Source organism: Mirounga angustirostris, unplaced genomic scaffold (genome assembly GCF_029215605.1).
Source record: "Mirounga angustirostris isolate CCGP_5_RB_7025 unplaced genomic scaffold, mMirAng1.0.hap1 SCAF_11, whole genome shotgun sequence".
Taxonomy (NCBI): domain Eukaryota; kingdom Metazoa; phylum Chordata; class Mammalia; order Carnivora; family Phocidae; genus Mirounga; species Mirounga angustirostris.
The window spans coordinates 88,129,484-88,148,853 of NW_026991719.1; the positions used below are offsets into that span (position 1 = coordinate 88,129,484).

The 19,370-nt window shown below is 35.0% G+C and overlaps 1 protein-coding gene and 1 pseudogene across 1 annotated transcript in view; both read left to right on the plus strand.

Moving 5' to 3' along the window:
• Nucleotides 1–19,370, plus strand: part of COL4A5 (collagen type IV alpha 5 chain) — a 224,561-nt gene that overhangs the window by 37,623 nt on the left and 167,568 nt on the right. The gene's annotated exons all lie outside the window — the stretch shown is intronic.
• On the plus strand, nucleotides 6,706–8,080 carry LOC123848691 (protein BEX4-like; annotated as a pseudogene).

Sequence of the window (19,370 nt, forward strand, 5' to 3'; positions counted from 1 at the left end):
AGTTTTAATCAAAAATGACTACTAAAATTCTGCATCTACAGAGGTGATTATATAGTATTTTTTCTTTTATTGTATTTATAGAGGGAATTACTATCTTCATCCATTCAGGTTGCTATAAGAAAGTATCATAGACGGGGGGAAAATTTATTTCTCAGTTTTGGAGGCTGGAAAATCCAAGATCAGAGTGCTGGCAGAGTCGGTGTCTGGTGAAGTCCCCCCTCCTGGTTCATAGACAGCTGGATCTGGATCTTGCATCAAAATCTGGATCATGGAAATTCACTTGACTTATTTGGGATTTGTGTGACTAAACTGGCTCAAAGAGTCTCACATTGGGAAATGTGGAAAATAATTTTTATGCCTTTGTTGATTATCTCATTACAATTGGGCTGGAAAATACTATACAATATGACTTCATTTTAGCTTGATTACATCTGCAAAGACCCTACTTCCAAATAAGGTCACATTCTGAAGTCATGAGGTGGACATGAATTTTGGGAGGACTAGTCAAACCAGTACACCATGCATAAGAAAAATTTTTTTAATTTAAATTTTTAGTTAACGTACAGTGCAATATTGGTTTCTGGAGTACTATTCAGTGATTCATCACATACAACACCCAGTGCTCATCACAACAGGTGCCCCCTTTTTTTTGAGGTGGGGGCAGAGGGAGAAAGAATCTTAAGCAGGTTCCACGCCCAGCACAGAGCCTGATGCAAGGCTCAATCTCACAACCCTGAGATCATGACCTGAGTTAAAATCAAGAGTTGGACGTTAATAGACTGAGTCACCCAGGTGCCCCACAACAAGTGCCCTCTTTAATACCCATCACTCATCTAGACCATCCCCCACCCACCTCCTTCCGTCACCCCTCAGTTTGTTCTTTATCATTAAGATTCTCTTATGGTTTGTTTCCCTCTCTCCTTTTTCCCCCTTCTCATATGTTCATCTGTTTTCTTAAAATTCCATGTGAGTGAGATCATACGGTATTTGTCTTTCTCTGACTGACTTATTTCACTTAGCATAATATGCTCTAGCTCCATCCATGTCATTGCAAATGGCAAGATTTCATTCTTTTTGATGGCTGAGTAGTATTCCATTGGAGATAGATAGATAGATAGATAGATGATAGATAGATAGATAGATAGATGATAGATATAGATACACACACACACACACCACATCTTTATTCATTCTTCTGTTGATGGACATTTGGGCTCTCTCCATAGTTTGGCTATTGCATTCCCTCCGAATCTGTATTTTGGATCCTTTGGGTAAATACCTAGTAGAGCAATTGCTAGATCCTAGGGTAGTTCTATTTTTAACTTTTTGAGGAACCTCTGGAGTGGCTACACCAAGAAAATTTTTTATTTATGCTTTCAAAAAAGATACCTTGAAAATATTTTCATTTTAATATCCTTTGGTCTAAATGCCAAATCTAAATAGTCCTATATGCAAATGTTCAAATGCACTAAGATTCATATAGGATTTCCCAAAATTTTCAAAACAAGAAAATGTGGAAGAATATGATATCACTGTTATTTTTTTCTAAGATTCATATAGGATTTCCCAAAGTTTTCAAAACAAGAAAATGTGGAAGAATATGATATCACTTATTTTTTTCTGATTTAAATTTATCAAAATAAAGCAAATGATCATTACATTAGAAAGTGTTTGGAGGAGGAGGTTTGTGAGACAGTCATCAAACTTTTGCATTCCAGTACATATGCCGGCTTGACTAGTACATAATCTCCTCACCCTCAAAAAGCCCACAGTTCTGTTGAGAAACAAATTACAATATGGCATGATGAGTGCAATAGTAGAATTGTACATAGGGTACAGAACAAAATAATTATTTGTATTGAGTTCTAAAACTCTGTGTGTGTGTGTGTGTGTGTGTGTGTGTAAGACAGAGGCGTGGGGGGAGGGAGAAAGAGAGGGTGAGAGAGAGAGAGAAAAGAGTTAACTGATAGTTTTTAAAGGAAAAATAAGTAAATCAAAGTTGTTTATTCTGTATACACTAATGCAAAACTAATCACCCTCACGGTGTTGTAATATAGTTCCACCATATGTCCACAGTGTTGATTTATTTATTCCAAACTGTCAATTCTCTGACCAAGTATTCTCTTTTGGATCTGGAGGAGCTGCTAAAGGTAAAGCTCTCATATAGCTAATCGGGAAACTTCAGTGGGGAAATACTTAGAATATGTAGAATACGTAACAATACTTATAATAACTTGAAAAATTACAATACCATGAAACAAACATCAGCCTGATTAACTGCTGATTTTGTAACTGAAATAAATTGGTTCCCTTGGTTCTTACCCTGCCCCAAGGTGTTTTTTAGACAGGAGAAATTAGCTGTAATAATTTGCTGAAGAAGATGTGCTGTGCTGCTTTGGATTGTTTTTCTTTTTCTTCCCCCTCCCCACCTCTTGCTCCATTTACATTTATTTTTGATTAGGTAATACATTCAGGTAGTTCAAATTTTGATAGTTATAAAAGTCTATACAATTAAAAGTTTCCCACTCTTTGTGCCCAGCCGCATAATTCTCCTTCCCAGAGGCATCCTGTGTTAACTTTTCTTGTTTTTCCTTTTAGAGCTATTTCATGCATATATAAGCATGGGCGCTTACAAACATACATGCACTTACTTATGTTTCCTTATTTTTACACATTTATTTATGTTTCCTTGTTTTTATACATTTTCTGTACTTTGCTTAAGATCATTCTATATTAGTACATAAAGAGCTATGGCTGTGTAGTATTATTCAATTGTATGGATATGCCATGATTTATTTAACCAATCCTCTATTGAGAAATACGTAGCTTGTTTCCTGACTTTTGCTATTATATTTCTGCAACGAATAACCTTGTAATAGGTCATTTCAGATGTGTACTATCTGTAGGATAAATTTCTAGAAATGGAATTGCTAGGTTGGATGGTATGTGCCTTTGTCATTTTGATAGATATTGCCAAATTGTCCTCCATAGAGGTTGTACCAATTTACACTTACACTGGCAATAGATAAAAGTGCTTGTTTCCCCAACACTCACCAACACATTGTGCTATCAAACATTATATCTTTGCTAATATGATAGGTGAAAAAATGATATCTCATTGTGGTTTTAATTGCATTTATGTTCTGAGTAAGGTTGAACATCTTTTCATATATTTAAGACCCTGTGATATTTATAAAAAATAATTCCCTTTTTATGGTGGTTGGTATGCTACTGGATTGATGGCACAATATCTTTTCTCCTTAACTTACACCTATAGGCATGTTTTTTTACATAAGAGAACAAAGGTAATTCCAAAGAGCACCTTTAGGTCAAATAAACTCTAAGCCAGAACATTTTACGTGTTTTAAAAAATCACTACAATTTACAGTTAATTTACAATTAACTCATTTTACACTAACATATCATAGTTGACAAACAACTGGACCAACATCTCCTCATAATTTGAAATGATGTAAATTACTTATAAGAAATTTAAGTCAACATTTTGTTATTTCTTATTATATATTGTACTTAAAAAATTTTTATATCTTAAGAAAAATAGAATTATTCTTTACTTAGAAACTTACCAATGTGTTAGAATTTACAGAGAATTATTTAAAATTATGATATGTTCTCATTTGAAATACGTGTTTGCAGTTTCCTTTCTCAATGCCTAAGACACATTATAGGAAGGTTAGAAGTTCACTGTATATTTAAATGTGTTGGCTGATTCATAAGTGGCTCTGGACTCTTGCATCATACAACAAATTGTTCTCAGAGCTTTGTCTATGGCACTGTATATCACTTCTATTATAGCACTTATCAATGTCTGCCATGTATCATCATTAGTTATTTATATGTCTGCCTTTCTCACTAGATTGTGAACTTCTAGAGGATATAATTTGCATTCCCCTTTTGCATTAGCTTATAGCTTTGCATAAACTCCATACGTATAAAATGTTTGTTGAATTGAATTGAATCACATTTACATTGGGGTTCTAAGGTTAAATTTTTAAAAACACTTTTCTACATATTTTTTTATTTCACTTTTATGTAATGTCTTATTCTAATGCTGCTCAAGTTTCCTTTCTGCTAATATTATTGACTTTGTATTGAAAAGAATTACCAAAGTGCTTCTCTAATAATAGCATTGAAGAGGTAGATTTTTTTATTGTACATATTTCCTTACTCTTCTTCATTTTCTTCCATCAAAGTCCAACTTTAATTCTAACCACAGGCAGTTCTAAATATTTACTGGACAGTGGTGGGTAGATTGGACATTGTGGTAAGGTATATGCATTGATTGATCTCGCTAAGATTCTCAATTTATGTAGGCAATTTGAAATGTGAAATTAAAGTTATGGTCATTACTAATATTAAGTAATTTAGAAGATTCTATAACAGAGTGAACAACTTTTCAAATGGCTCTTTTTAACTTAAATATTTATTAAAATAATTGTGGATTCACATGCAGTTCTAAGAAATAATATAGAGAGATCCTTTGTACACTTTACCTATTTCTTCCCAGTGGTGATACCTTGCAAAACTATTGTATAATATCACAACCAGGATGTTAATATTAACACAAAATTATTATTATTATTATTTCACCATATTTACTTGTGTTCATTTGTGTGTGTGTTTTAGTTCTGTACAATTTTATTACATATATAGATTCATGTATCCTCCACCACAGTTAAAATACTGCACAGTTCCAACACCACAAGGATATCTGTATTGTGCTTTTATAACCACACACACCCCCATGCCCCACCCCCACTACCCTAACTCATGGCAACCCATAATCTGTTCTCTATTTCTAAAATTTTGTCCTTTCAAAAATGTTATATAAATGCAATAATATAGTATGTAACTTTATGTGATTAGCATTTTGATCAGCATAATTCCCTGGAGATATATATCCAAGTTCTTCTGATTATCAATAATTTATTCCTTTTTATTGCTGAGTAATATTCCATGTTATGTATGTACCACAGTTTGTTGAATCATTCACATATTGAAAGAAATCTGGGTTGATTCCAGTTTGGGGCTATTACAAATAAAGCTGCTATGAATATTACTGTACAGGTTTTTGTGTAAACAGAAATTTTCATTTCTTGGGCTAAATGACCAGGGGTATAATTGCTGGGTCATATGGTAGTTGCATATTTGCTTTTCTAAGATATTGTCAAACTGTCACAGAGTAGCATTCTCTCTTTTTTAAAGATTTTATTTATTCATTTGACAGAGAGAGAGAGCACAAGCAGGGGGGCGGCAGGCAGAGGGAGAAGCAGGCTTCCCGCCGAGCAGGGAGCCTGATGTGGGACTCGATCCCAGTACTCTGGGATCATGACCTGAGCCCAAGGCAGATGCTTAACCGACTGAGCCACCCAGGCGCCCCCAGAGTAGCATTCTTATCCTATATGAGTGAACCAGTTTCTCCTCACCCTCACTGGCATATGCTGTTCTCACTATTTTTTATTTTAGCTGTTCTTATAGGTGTGTAGTGACAGCTTAATTTGGTTTCAGTTTGTGATTCTCTAATGGCTAATGATGTTGAACATCTTTTGATGTGCTTGGTTGCCATCTTTATATCCTCTTCAGTGAAATGGCTCTTCATTGTGTTTTGCCCATTTTCTAATTGGACTGTTTGTTTCTTCTTTTTACTATTGAGTTTTTGAGTTTTTTATATATTCTAGATTCCAGTCCTTTGTTGGATATGTGGTTTGTAAATATTTTTTTTCCAATCTGTAGCTTGTCTTTTCATCTTCTAAACAGGATCTTTTGCAGAGCAAAAGATTTAAAATTTGATGAAGTCCAATTATTCAATATCTTCTTTTTATGAGTTGTGCTTATGGTGTTATCTAAGAACTCTTCACCTAGCCCTAGATACTAAAGATTTTTTGAAAGTTTTATAGTTTCATTTCTAACATTTAAGTCCATGATCCATTTTTAATTTCCCCAGTACAATTTGTTGAAAAGGCTATCTTTTCTCCATTGAAGTGCTTTTTATACTTTCATAACAAAAAATCACCTGGGTTTATTTGTGTGAATCTATTCCTTAGTCTTTACTCTGTTCAATTGATCTAGAGGTCTATTTTTTCACCAATAACATACTGTTAGCTATATAGTAAGCCTTAATATTAAGCAGACTGATTCCTCCCACTTTATTCTTTTTTCTCAAGGTAGTTTTAGGTATTCTAGGGCCTGTGTTATATAAATTTTATAATTAGCTTATGTCTATAAATCCTTGCTGGAATTTTAATTGGAATTGAATCAAACCTACAGATCAATTTGGGAGAATTGGCATATGTAGGATGTAGAGTCTTCCAATCCATGAGCATGGTATGGCACTCCATTATTTAGATTTTTTTCTACCCATAATAGTCTCTTTTGTGTTTTCCTTGTTTTGATGTCAGATGAAAGTGCATACATTAACATGGATTTCAAATTTTTAGGCTTGCTGAGAATGATAAAACTCATTAATACTCATTTACTATTTATTTACTTACTCATTCATTCATTCATTCACTCATTCACAATGCAGATATATTTATCTTGCTCCTTGTAATTAAGAGATAATATATTTTTACAGTATTAATATTGATTTTAAAGGTTATAACCCTATAAATAAATGAGAAATTGACTGTACTAAAGAAAGGACATTAATATAGACTAAGGAAGTTTTGTAATGATATTTACTGTAAAGATTTTTATCTCTGGTACAAAATAAATATGGGCTGAGGGAGGGATTACTGACTAAAGGAATAGGACTTATCAGAGGGAGGGTGTAATCTTTGAAAAATTTCTTATTTGGCAATTTTAACCCCAGAATCAAAAGAAATTGAGGGTATGGAGCGAGTCAACTCAGGAGGTATGAGTAAGTGATTATTTAGAAGAGAATAGAAATATGAGGGCTGTACTGGAGATTTCCTTTTATGGAGTAATGCAAACATTTAGGTAAGTTTATAACTCTTCCTTGAAATAGGAGTAACTATTTTGCTTGAGTTTTCTTGAGTTAATTATTCATTCAACAAGTATTTATGGAGCCCTTACTACTTTCTCTGCATTTTGTCTGGACCTGTCGGTATATAGATGTTATAAAAACAATATCCAAAGACCCAGCAGTCACTGGCTCCCTTCTCAGTACCTGCTCCCAGTGGTCCTGAGGGCATGTGGGCCAGAGGCAGCCCCAAAGAATAGGAGGCGGAGGGAGAGCAGGTGTGCAGGTCTGTGTCTTGGCTGTGTACTCGCTGAGAGAAATGGGAGGGGGAGAATGCAAGGATAGGCCCAGGAGCCATGGCGTCCAAAGAGAAACAAGCAGTGAAAAATCTCAATGTGGAAAATGCCCAGCAGGAAAACGAAAGAGAACAGGGCCCCATGCAGAATGTAAAGGAATCATGCAGTTGGAGAGGAGGGTGAAGGCCAGAAGCCTGGAGGAAATGTCAGGCTGGGGTGAATGAGACGGCTTGTCTCTAATTTTCAATGAGCCATACCTAACAGGCATATTGACCACAGTGAAGTGGGAGATGATGTGGAGAAGTTCATAGGGCAGATGATGGGAATCAGTAGAAAGACTAAGGAGCAGCAAATGAGGCATCATAAGCGCTTCCAAACTCCTGAACCTAATAATCATTATGGCTTTTGCCTTATACCTTGAATCCTAAGGTTTTCCCCAAGGTTAATAATGTGGCCTCTGCTCTACAAGATTGTAGTTTTGTGATTTACTTTCTCTGTAATCTTTTTGGTATTTCCACTTAGAAGTTTGTAATTAAATATTGTTTTGTCTCAGTGTAAACCTTTCTGTCCAGTAGGGCAATTTCACCCAGTTTTAGGAAAAACTATTATTTTCATAATATGAAATTAACAAAGCAGTTTAAAAAGCAAAAAAAAGGTAGGATCCCTGAGTTCATGGAATTTATAATGTAATATATATAATATAGCAAAATAACAGCATCTATAGATTTTTTCCAGCAGATAAATGGTATGATAAATTTATTATTTGAATACATCTATTTACAGATATTAGTAGCCAGTACAAGAAGGAATACCATCCTTGTATATCAGTTTTCAAGTTACAGGGATATTTCTGATTTTACTGTTTTTTAAGGTTTTGAAATCTACGTATCTGAAGTTATTGATTTGATTGGCAAATGAATTATGACTTAAATAGGTATTTTCTAAGCCATTAATACACAGCATTTTAAATATATTTGATGAATTGGCAATATATGTCAAAAAGAAAGGCATGGGGTGCTTGGGTTGCTCAGTCGATTAAGTGTCCGACTCTTGATTTCAGCTCAGATCATGATCTTGGAGTCCTGAGATCAAGCCCCATGTCAGGCTCCCTGCTCATTGGGCGTTCTACTTGAGATTTCTCTTCCTCTCTCTCTGCTCCTCCCCACTGTGCATGCTCTGTCTCTCTCTAAAAATAAATAAATCTTTTAATAAAAAAAAGGAAAGGCATATACAACCTTTGGTATGAGAAATCTGACATAAATAAGTGGCTGATAATGTTAAAAATATGAGTTGCCTTGTATTTTCCTCCTCTTTCATAAGAGATCAAGGAGTCTATAGGAGCCTGTGTAAAGTTCATATTAAAATAGATACCCTCCAGGGTCCCTGGGTGGCTCAGTTGGTTAAGTAGCTGCCTTTAGCTCAGTCGTGATCCTGGGGTCCTGGGACCAAGCCCCGCATCGGGCTCCCTGCTCAGCTGAGAGTTGGCTTCTCCCTCTCTCTCTCCCTCTGACCCCCATTCTCGTGCTCTCTCTCTCTCTCTCTCTCTCTCTCTCAAATAAATAAAATCTTTAATAAAATACATATCCTGGAAAGCAAAATAAGTATGCTTCCTGACATGTGACAGTTGAAACCCACTATAAAATATGTTTTAGATTGAATGGCATGTTAATAGGAATATTGGGAATGATTATATATTTGAAACCATTGATTCCTTTGTACATTTCATTTGTTAGAGCACAACTGTTTATTTTTCACTATTTTTTATTTTTAAAAAATATCTTACATATTGGGGCACCTGGGTGGCTCATTCGGTTAAGCGTCTGCCTTCGGCTAAGGTCATGATCCCAGGGTCCTGGGATTGAGGCCCACATCGGGCTCCCTGCTCAGCAGGGAGCCTGCTTCTCCCTCTCCTCCCCACTCATGCCCTCTATCGCTATCTCTATTTCTCTCTCAAATAGAGCAATAACTTTTTTAAAAAAAAAATTCAAAAAAATATTTTATTTTATTTTAGAGAGAGAGAACATGAGAGCATGGGAGTGGGGAGGGCAGAGGGAGAGGGAGAGAATCTCAAGCAGACTGTGCTGAGTGGCAGAGCTGGGGGGGGAGAGAGGGAGGGGGTTAATCTCATCACCTTGAGATTATGACTTGAGCTGAAACCAAGAGTCAGATACTTACCTGACTGAGCCACCTAGGCACCCCAAAATATAGTTTTTTCAAACAAATTAATGCAATGTGATTTGTTTCAACCTTTATTTTTAAGATTTTATTTAATTGAGAGAGAGAGTGAGTGAAAGAGAGAGCACAAGTGGGGGGAGGTGCAGAGGGAGAGGGAGAAGTAGACTCCCCACCAAGCAGGGGAGCCTGATGCCGGGCTCAATCCCAGGACCCTGGGATCATGACCTGAGCTGAAGGCAGATATTTAACTGACTGAGCCACCCAGGCACCCCATGAATCTTTCTTTTTTTAAATAAAGATTTTATTTATTTATTTGAAAGAGAAAGAGAGGGAGTACAAGCAGGGGGAGGGGCAGAGGGAGAGGGGCAGTTAGACTCCCCACTGAACAGGGAGCCTGATGCAGGGCTTGATCCCAGGACCCTGAGATCATGACCTGAGCTGAAGTCAGAAACTTAACAGATTGAGCCACCCAGGCACCCCTATTTGTTTGAATCTTGATTGGAGAAAAACAGTCTGTTTATTTTAGGAAAGTGTAGGAATACTCTGGGTTATGAGACATAGATATCCAGTCTACCCCAAGATATGGGTGGGTTGGTTACTGTAGAATGGAACTATAGAGCATTCAAGAAGTGAGGCAGCAAAGAGAAGATAACTTGTTTTTGAGCTTCAAGATTCCATATTATCTATTTGTATTTATTTTGTTCTTTTTTTCTCGTCCTCATACTTTTTGTTCCCTCTTAATATTGGCTTGCATATGGCCGACATAGCCTTTGAGGCCATTCTCTATCATGACCTCTTGGCTTCATTCCCATTGCTACCTAGGTTAATCTCTTGCTGTTTTGTAGTTCAAATTCATGGGAGGAAATCTAATCAATCTGTTTGGTATGTTTATTTTTTCATGCTGGCCCCCTCCTAGTCTACTGGCCAGCCAAAGGATTGATTGTTTTTGAGTTACCTTGCTCCTTCCTATTCTATAATTACCTATAATCATGCATGAGAATTCTGGATCATGTAGTATAAAACATGACTGCCTGTGGCTGCCCTTGTGTAGGGACATTGGTCAGGACCATTTCACTTAGCAAGGACTTGCGTTGTCACTATGATTAATAATAATAAAGGATAGTTTATGAAAATATGATACCTTCAGATAGGTTTATTTAGGCCTAAAAGACAGTTTTTAGGAAGAATATCTATACCGTATTATAGTTATCTGGGGTATAATGTTGATTCGGAGTTGTCTTAGTTCTTGTTTTTAGAAAGTGGCTGATACCCTAAAGTTTACATTGCACATATTTCTCTTAGAAAAATGGACAAAATTTCAGATCTTCCTCTTACGATATTTATGTATATTGTATAAATATAACAAAATGTAAATCGTTTGGATACTCTCTACCATTAATTCATTATCTAATTTGAACCTCATTAACTTTACAGAGATAACTAATTGGTTTGGCTTATCTATTCAGGCCTGTGTCATCATTTGTGTAGACTGAGCCAAGAATACAAATGCAACTGTTCATACCATATGTGTAAAACTTAAAAAATTTTTAAACCAAGTTAACAAACTATTAAGTAAAATAATGTTGTAGTCCCACATTTTGACATATGCCTTTATAATGAGCTGGAAGGTTAGGTTTCAAGTTTAGAATTCTCAAACTCCTTACAGTTTAACACTGGAATATGATTGCCCTGGGAAATCTGACTCCTAGTCCTTGGCTGGCCTCCTCTATTCAATACCTGACTCTTGTCTTGCCTGAGGGACTTCATTGTAATGTTATGTTTCCTTCCAGCCTATGTGTACAAGCTCTGTCCATGGTCCCTATCACCAGCTTCCTTTGACAATCCAGTAGGCACATAGATAGCAAGATCCTCCCTCCAGAACAGCACTTCAAAATGGGTTCCAAGAGAGAATTAAGCCATAATACCCCAAGGCATTCATTGGATAAAAATAATAAAATGTTACCAGTCTTGTACCATATTTGAGAGAATGGGCAAAATGGTTACATGAATAATTTTATTTAGGGCTTAAGAAAGGCTACTGGGCTGAGAAAGGCTGGTGGAGAGTAGACCTGAAGAAGAGTTCTGTGTGGGCTCATGAAAGTGGCTTGGGGATATTTGGGCAGGGAATTTCAAGATCTTGGGTACTCAAATTATGATCTGGAAGGGGGAGGCACAGACTTCTGGTGGTTCTTTCCCTTTGGCCCTGCAGAATCTTCTCTCCTAGAACTGGGAGCAGCTGAGGAATGGCTAGTGTGGGGTCTGCTAAATTATGGGGCCCTCTTTGCCCATATCAAAGTGTGGTACTTCATCCATTAATTGTTTTTCACATTTTACCTATTAGATGCTATGCTAATTTTTTTGGCTTGAAAATGTGTTTAGATGTAATCAGGCTTGGTTCCAATGAACATGGCAGAGTAGAGAATGCCAAAAATCCATCTTTCCACAAAAGCAGCAAATAAACTAGCAAATATTCTCAGAATCAACTTACTGGCATTCTGGAAACTAATAAAAAATTTACAGCAACCAGGCAAATGTTTAATCAAAGAAAAAGCAGTTACTTTTTAAGAGAGCTTTGTGGCATTTTAACTTACCTAGTCTCCATTCCCTGTTCTCTAGTTTGGCAGAAGCTTTCAAGTGCCCTTATTCTTAAAGAATTGTGGTCATTTATTTTGACCAGTTTGGTGGCTCCCTGAAGGACTAGCTCAAAAGACTTGCCCTTATTTTGCCTAACTCAGAACTCTCCCAAGGCTGAGGTAGCTACTTGGCGGGCATTGTGGAAAACATAAAGGCAAATATATTAACCACTGCCTCCCATGGCAAGGAATAACAAACAAACAGTAAAGATCAACTGAAAATATTTGGGTATAGGTATCTCTTTGAGACCCTGCTTTTAATTCTTTTGAGTACTCAGAAGTGAAATTGCTGGATCATATGGTAATTCTATTTTTAATTTTTGAGGGACTGTTTTCCATAGCAGCTACACCATTTTACATTTCCACCAACAGTGTTCAAGGGCTCCAATTTCTCCACATCCCCACCAACACATCTTAGTTTTTTCATAGTAGTCATCCTAATTGGTGTGAGGTGCTGTCTTGTGGTTTTTAATTTGCATTTGCCTAATGATCAGTGATGTTGAAAATCTTTTTCGTGTACTTCTGGGCCATTTCTATATCTCCTTTGGAGAAATATCTATTCAAATCTTTTGTCTTATTGTAATCACGTTGTTGTTGAGTTGTAGAAGTTCTTTATATATTCTGGATATTAATCTCTTATCAGATTTGATTTGTATGTATTTTGGTTGCCTTTTCACTTTGTTGATTGTGTCCTTTAATTCACAGAAGCTTTTACATTTGATATAGTCCAATTTATCTCTTTTTACTTTTGTTGCCTGTGCTTTTGGTGTCCTATCCAAGAAATCATTGCTAAATCCAATGTAATTCATGAAGATTTTCTTTCATGTTTTTTTCTAAGAGTTTTTAGGATTTTAGCTCATATGTTTAGGTCTTTGGCCCATTTTGAGGTTGTTTTTATTTTTTTAAATAAAATGTAGCATTCATCAAGAAAGATTAAAAGGAAGGATGGAAATGGTAGAGTGGGAAAGATTTAACCTACTATATATAGCTAATTGGACAAGTAAAATGGGTAAATAAAATATTTAACACAACTGGAGGAATTCCTATTTATTAGTAAAATATGCTTTTATAGAGATTGAAAGCTATTCCAAAAATGTCTGGCCATTTTTATTGCATATAACCTGTAATTAAATTTTAATTATTGTTCTTTTATTATGATATGTAGAAGCTAAGCTATTTCCTGTGAGCAAATGGATTGATGAGTTTTGCACAAGTATGGAACATCATTGAGTCTTTTACAGGATTTGTGGTTCTTTGACTCTGAATAAGATAGTATGTATAAACTCTTTCCCAACTAGTACCTGGTTCTGCTATATTTCTCTTTCTTCCAAGCCCAACTCTTTTTTTATTTTTTATTTTATTTTCTTTTTATTAACATATAATGTATTATTTGTTTCAGGGGTACAGTTCTGTGATTCATCAGTCTTACACAGTCTTTTGGTTTTGTTGACTGTTTCCTTTGCTGCGCAAATGCTTTTTATCTTGATGAAGTCCCAGTAGTTCCTTTTTGCCCTTGCTTCCCTTGCCTTTTCAAGCCCAACTCTTTTTTAAAAAAGATTTATTTATTTGAGAGAGAGAGAGAGCTTATGAGCAGGAGGAGGGGCAGAGGGAGAGGGAGAAAGAGAATCCTAAGCAGATTCCCTGCTGAGCATGGAGCCTGAAACGTGGGGCTCCATCGCAGGACCCTGAGATCATGACCTGAGCTGAAATCAAGAGTTGGACACTTAACTGACTAAGCCATCCAGGTGCCCCCTTAGCCCAGTTCTTAAAGCCTTACTGTCTCACTTGTACCTTCTGATAAGCATTTTTATTATGTTAAGTATGGTTGACTATCATTTTCATCTTTATAGAGAAAGCATTTTAAAATGGATTTTAAATGGGTTATTTAGTAGCTATTGAGCTATTGGAAAGCTATTGAGACTTAGAAAAGGGATGGAGAATTTTTAAAAAGGTATGTTTATAAACAGTTGTAGATGGGAGTTGAGTAAGTGAATTGTGCATTCATTTTAGGGATCTTATTCATTAGAAAATAGAGAACACTAGAGAAAAAGACTCTTGATTTTATTAACTAAATGTACTTCATGCATATAAAGCAGTTTGAGTAGAATCAATTCAGAGGGAAAATGAATGATGTCAAAGAGGAGAATAACAATTTTACTTCATAAGTTGCTAACTCAAGTAGTGAGCATTTAGGAAATGTACTGGTACAGCCTATAGATGAGTTAAAGTTTTTTCTTAATTAAGCCTTCTTTGGAAGAGTTGACTTTAGTGACTAGGCTGTTTTTATGTAGTGTTTTTCTATGTCGGTTTTTATTTATATACTTCATGTTGGTGAGTGATGTCATCAGCAGAGATCATATGGCAATTGATACGCTGTTGTTTAACTCCAGTTCTGATTTTCTTAAAAAAGAAATGTGTGTACAGTGTAGTTTCTGTTATCCAAGGGACCTAATCCTTGGGTCTATATAGCCATCAAATAAAGTACTATATTTCATTAGAGAGAGCTTCCCAAGTGCAAGGGGGATTAACCAGCATTTACAGGGTTTACCTTATATCTCCAACATAAAAGAACTGATGTAAAGAATGGTATCATGTAAATGTTCTTTGACATTGTAATCAATTTTCACTTTTAATTGTTTTATAAATTGGTATTTTGACAGAAACAGGATAAGGATGTAACTGAAGCACCTTAAAATACAATGTTAAATTGTGACTGCTTTGTTTACATTGTGATTTATTTTGATAATTGCCTGATACTCAGAAAATAATAAAAAATCTCAATAAGAAAATAGACTGCAACTATTTAAGCCTATAATACTTCTTTCTTATTTTTATAAATTAATTTTAAGCACAAGGCTTATATTTAAAGCTGTTTTTTTTTAAAGATTTTATTTATTTATTTGAGAGAGAGAATGAGATAGAGAGCATGCAAGGGGGGAGGGTCAGAGAGAGAGGCAGACTCCCTGCTGAGTAGGGAGCCCGACGTGGGACCTGATCCCGGGACTCCAGGATCATGACCTGAGCCGAAGGCAGTCGCTTAACCAGCTGAGCCACCCAGGCGCCCCTAAAGCTGTTTTTGACTGAGAAAATTACAATACTGAACTCTCTGTGTAGATTCGCAGAATTTCTCTGCAAATCCAAACAGGTGTAGCATGGAGACTGCATAAAAGAAGCTGCTTTGAGGTATAACAAGACCCATTATTGAATTGCTTGAAATGATTATTCTAGAAAAATTTCACTTTCACCCATGGATTTTTTTATAGGTCAACATTTTATATAAGGGATCCTTATGGCAAATGGGTGATAGGAAGGGCAAAATAGGAGGAAAGGTCCATAAGTAAAGATGTAATCAGTTGCAGTTAGTACAGCAGGCAGGAGGTAAGAGGACATTTGGTTCTTTTTTTTTTTTTTAAGATTTTATTTATTTATTTGACAGAGAGAGACACAGCGAGAGAGGGAACACAAGCAGGGGGAGTGATAGAGGGAAAAGCAGGCTTCCTGCCGAGCAGGGAGCCCGATGCGGGGCTCGATACCAGCACCCTGGGATCATGACCTGAGCCGAAGGCAGACGCTTAACGACTGAGCTACCCAGGCGCCCCATTTGGTTATATTTTGACATGCTAAATCTTTTATAGACAAGAAAATATTCTAGTTTCAATACATTTATGCTATCTTCTTAATTTGTGTTTCAGCATTCGATAAGCATATACTTCCAGAAGGACTTTGGCCTGTCGTTATAAATTAAACACATGTTTTTTCAGATGTGTTGTTCAGTGCATTTATAGCATAGATAATGTAGAGAGAGGTTGATGTGGAAATGATTGTTTTTATAAATATTCATCCAATGAGTCACCCACATGTTCTCAGAATGACTTATATGTATTAAGATATATGCATGGCAGATTCTATACTGCAGAAATAACACTGATTTTGTAACAACATCAAATTAAGCTTTTCCATTCTCTCATTCTCTCTAGCCCCATGATTGAATTTCATGTCTTTGGTGATACGTACTTAGACATTGAGTACTTAAACATACAGTTGATGTGTTCAGACTCTGGGTTAGATCAAGATGCTTAAAAACTCAGTTGTGAATCTTTAAAAAGAAGAATAAAGATGGAAGAATCACACTACCTGATATTAAGGCCTGCTATATAGCTACAGTTAGTAAACCTAGCTTGGTAATTGTAGAAGGGTGGACACATGAATTATTGAAACAGAGAAGAGAATCAGAAAATAGACCTCCATAAATATACCCAGCTAATTTGTGACACAGAAACAAATGCAGTTCGATGAAGGAAGGGTAATTTTTTCAACCAATGATGCTGGAGCAGTTGGATATCCATAGACAAAAAGGTGAACTTTGACCCAAACCTCACACTTTTAAAACAATTAACTCAAATGAATCATGGACAGAAATGTAAAAATAAAACTTTAAAACTTTTAGAAAAAAATAAAGTTCTCAGTACCTGGTACTAGGTAAAGAGTTCTTACACTTGATACCAAAATGCTAACTGATGAGAGGAAATACTAATAAATTGGACTTCATCCAAATTAAAAACATTTGTTCTATCAAAGTCTTTGTTAAAAGGGTGAAAATACAAGCTATAGACTGGGCATAAATATTTGCAAAACATGTCCATCAAAGGGTTAGTATCTAAAATATATAAAAACCTTAAAACTCATCATTAGAAGAAGAATCTCATTAAAAAGGGATAAAAGATATGAACATAAATTTCATGTAAAAGGATACACAGATGATATGAAATTATGTTTAACATCATGAGCCATTAGGGAAATGCAAATTAAAACCACAATGAGACAGTACATACCTATAAGAATAGTGAAAATAGAAGATAGTGACACTACCAAATGCTGACAATGACGTAGAGAAACTGAATTATTCATATATTATTTCTCCTTTGTAGTGATATTTCATCATGGTTTTAGTTTTCATTTTCTTATAGTTCATGACATTGAATGTCTTTTCATGTGCTTATATGTATAACTTCTGTTTTGTGAAGTATCTATCCAACTCCTTTGCCCATTTTTAAATTGGGATGTTTACTGCTAACTCTTTAGATTTCTTTATATGCTTGGGATAAAAGTACTTTGTTTACTGTGTGATTTACAGTGTTTTCTCCCAGTCTATAGTTCTTCTTTTTATTCCCTTAACAGTGTTTTCAAGTTAAAAATTTAAAAATTTGATGAAGTCCAATTAATCATTTTTCTCTTCCATAGAATGTGCTTTCTTTGTCATGTCTCCAAGAATTTGTGTGTGTGTGTGTGTGTAAGACAAATTTTATTTTCTAAGAATTTTTTTGCCTAAGGAAGATATTTTTCTATATTTTCTTATAAAAACTTTATAGGTTTAAAGTTTAAATTTAGATGTATCATCCATTTCGTGTTAATTTTTGTTTAAGATTTGGAATTTCATTTAAGGTTCATGTTTTTATGGATTTCCAGTTTGAATACCATTTGTTTAAAAAGACCATTCTTTCTCCATTGAATTGCTTTTGTACCTTTGGTAAAAATCATTTGACCACATTTGCATGGTTTTATTTCCTGACTATTCTTTTACATTAATTTATGTGTATATCTCTTCATCAGTACCACTCTGTGTTGATTAGTATAGCTTTGTCATTAAGTCTTGAAATCCTTTAACGAGTTTCTTCCACTTTATTGTATTAAAAATGTTTTAGCTATTCTACTTACTTTGTTTTTCCATATAAATTTTAATACTAACCTTTCTATGTCTACAAAAATTACTGCTATGATTGTGATTGGAATTACACAAATGTATATATCATTTTGGGTAAAATTGACATCTTTACTATATTGCATCTTTCAATCCACAAACACAATATGCATCTCCATTTATATTGTCTTCAATTTCCTCTATGGGTATTTTGTTGTAAAAATGCTAAAAAACCACATAAAACTGCTCATATTTTGTTAGATTTATACTAAAATATTTTGTTAGAGTTGTTAATGATGTTTCCTTTTTAGTTTCAGTTTTCAGTTGCAACTTGCTAACATATAGGAATACATTTGATTTAAATTGATTTTTGCATGTTATTCTTTTATGCTACAATTGGATAAATTCACTTACTAATTCTAGGAGATGTTTTGTAGATTCCCTGGGATTATCTACATAGAAAATCGTGTAATCTGTGAATCGAGACATTCTTATTTCTCTTTTTCCAATGGTTTATATTTTTCTTTTCTAACCACTCTGGCTAGGACTTTCACCTTAGTGTTGAGTGAGAGAGATTCTTCTTTCCAAAAATATTCAGTCTTTCTCCACTACATAGGTGTTTTTTATAGGTGCTTTTTATTAGGTTGAAGAACTTCTCTTATATTTCTAGCTCATTGTTTTTATTATGAGTGAGTAATGAATTTTGTTAAATGCTTTTACTACATGATGTTTTTATTCTTCAGACTGTTAATTTGTAGGATTACATTGATTGATTTTCAAATATTGAACTAGCCATGCATTCCTGAGACATACCCCATTTAGTCCTGATATATTATTCTTTATGTATATTGCTGGCTTCAGTCTGCTAATATTTTATTGGGGATTCTTGCATTTATTTCATGAGGGATATTGGGCTGTAGTTTGCTTATTTTGTACTTAGTGTGGCTTTGGTGTTAGCCTAATGTTGGCCTCACAAAATGAGTTGGGCAGTGTTCTGTCTTCTTCTATTTCCCAGAAGAGATTATATAGAATTGTTATTACTTCTTCAAATATTTACAGAATTTGCCAATGAAACTATCTGGGCTTAGTGATTTTTTTTCAGGAGGTTCAAACAATGAATTTAATTTCTTTATAGTTATAGGATAATTAAAGTGATCTGTTTCATTTGGGGTGAGTTTTGTAATTTGTAGACTTTTAGGAATTGGTTCCATTTCATCTACATTGTCAAATTTATGAGCATAACGTTGTTCATAGTGTTCCCTTATTCTCATGTTAAGGTCTCGTGGATTCGTAATGATGTCTCCTCTTTGATTTCTGATACTGATAATTTAGGTGTATCTTTTTTATAGTCACCCTGGCTAGAGGTTTATCAATTATATTGATGTTTTCAAAGGACCAGCTTTTGTTTTTATTGATTTTCTCTATTTTTCTATTTTCAGTTTCACTGATCTCTGTTCTAGTTGTTCTGTTCATAGTAGTTTTACAGATGACTTGGAATTTTCTACATTTATCAATCATATTATCTTCAAATAAAAACCGTGCTGTTTTTTCCTTTTCTATCACTTTGCTTTTTTATTCTTTTTCTTATTACAATGGCTAGGCACAGTGGCACAATGTTGAATAGA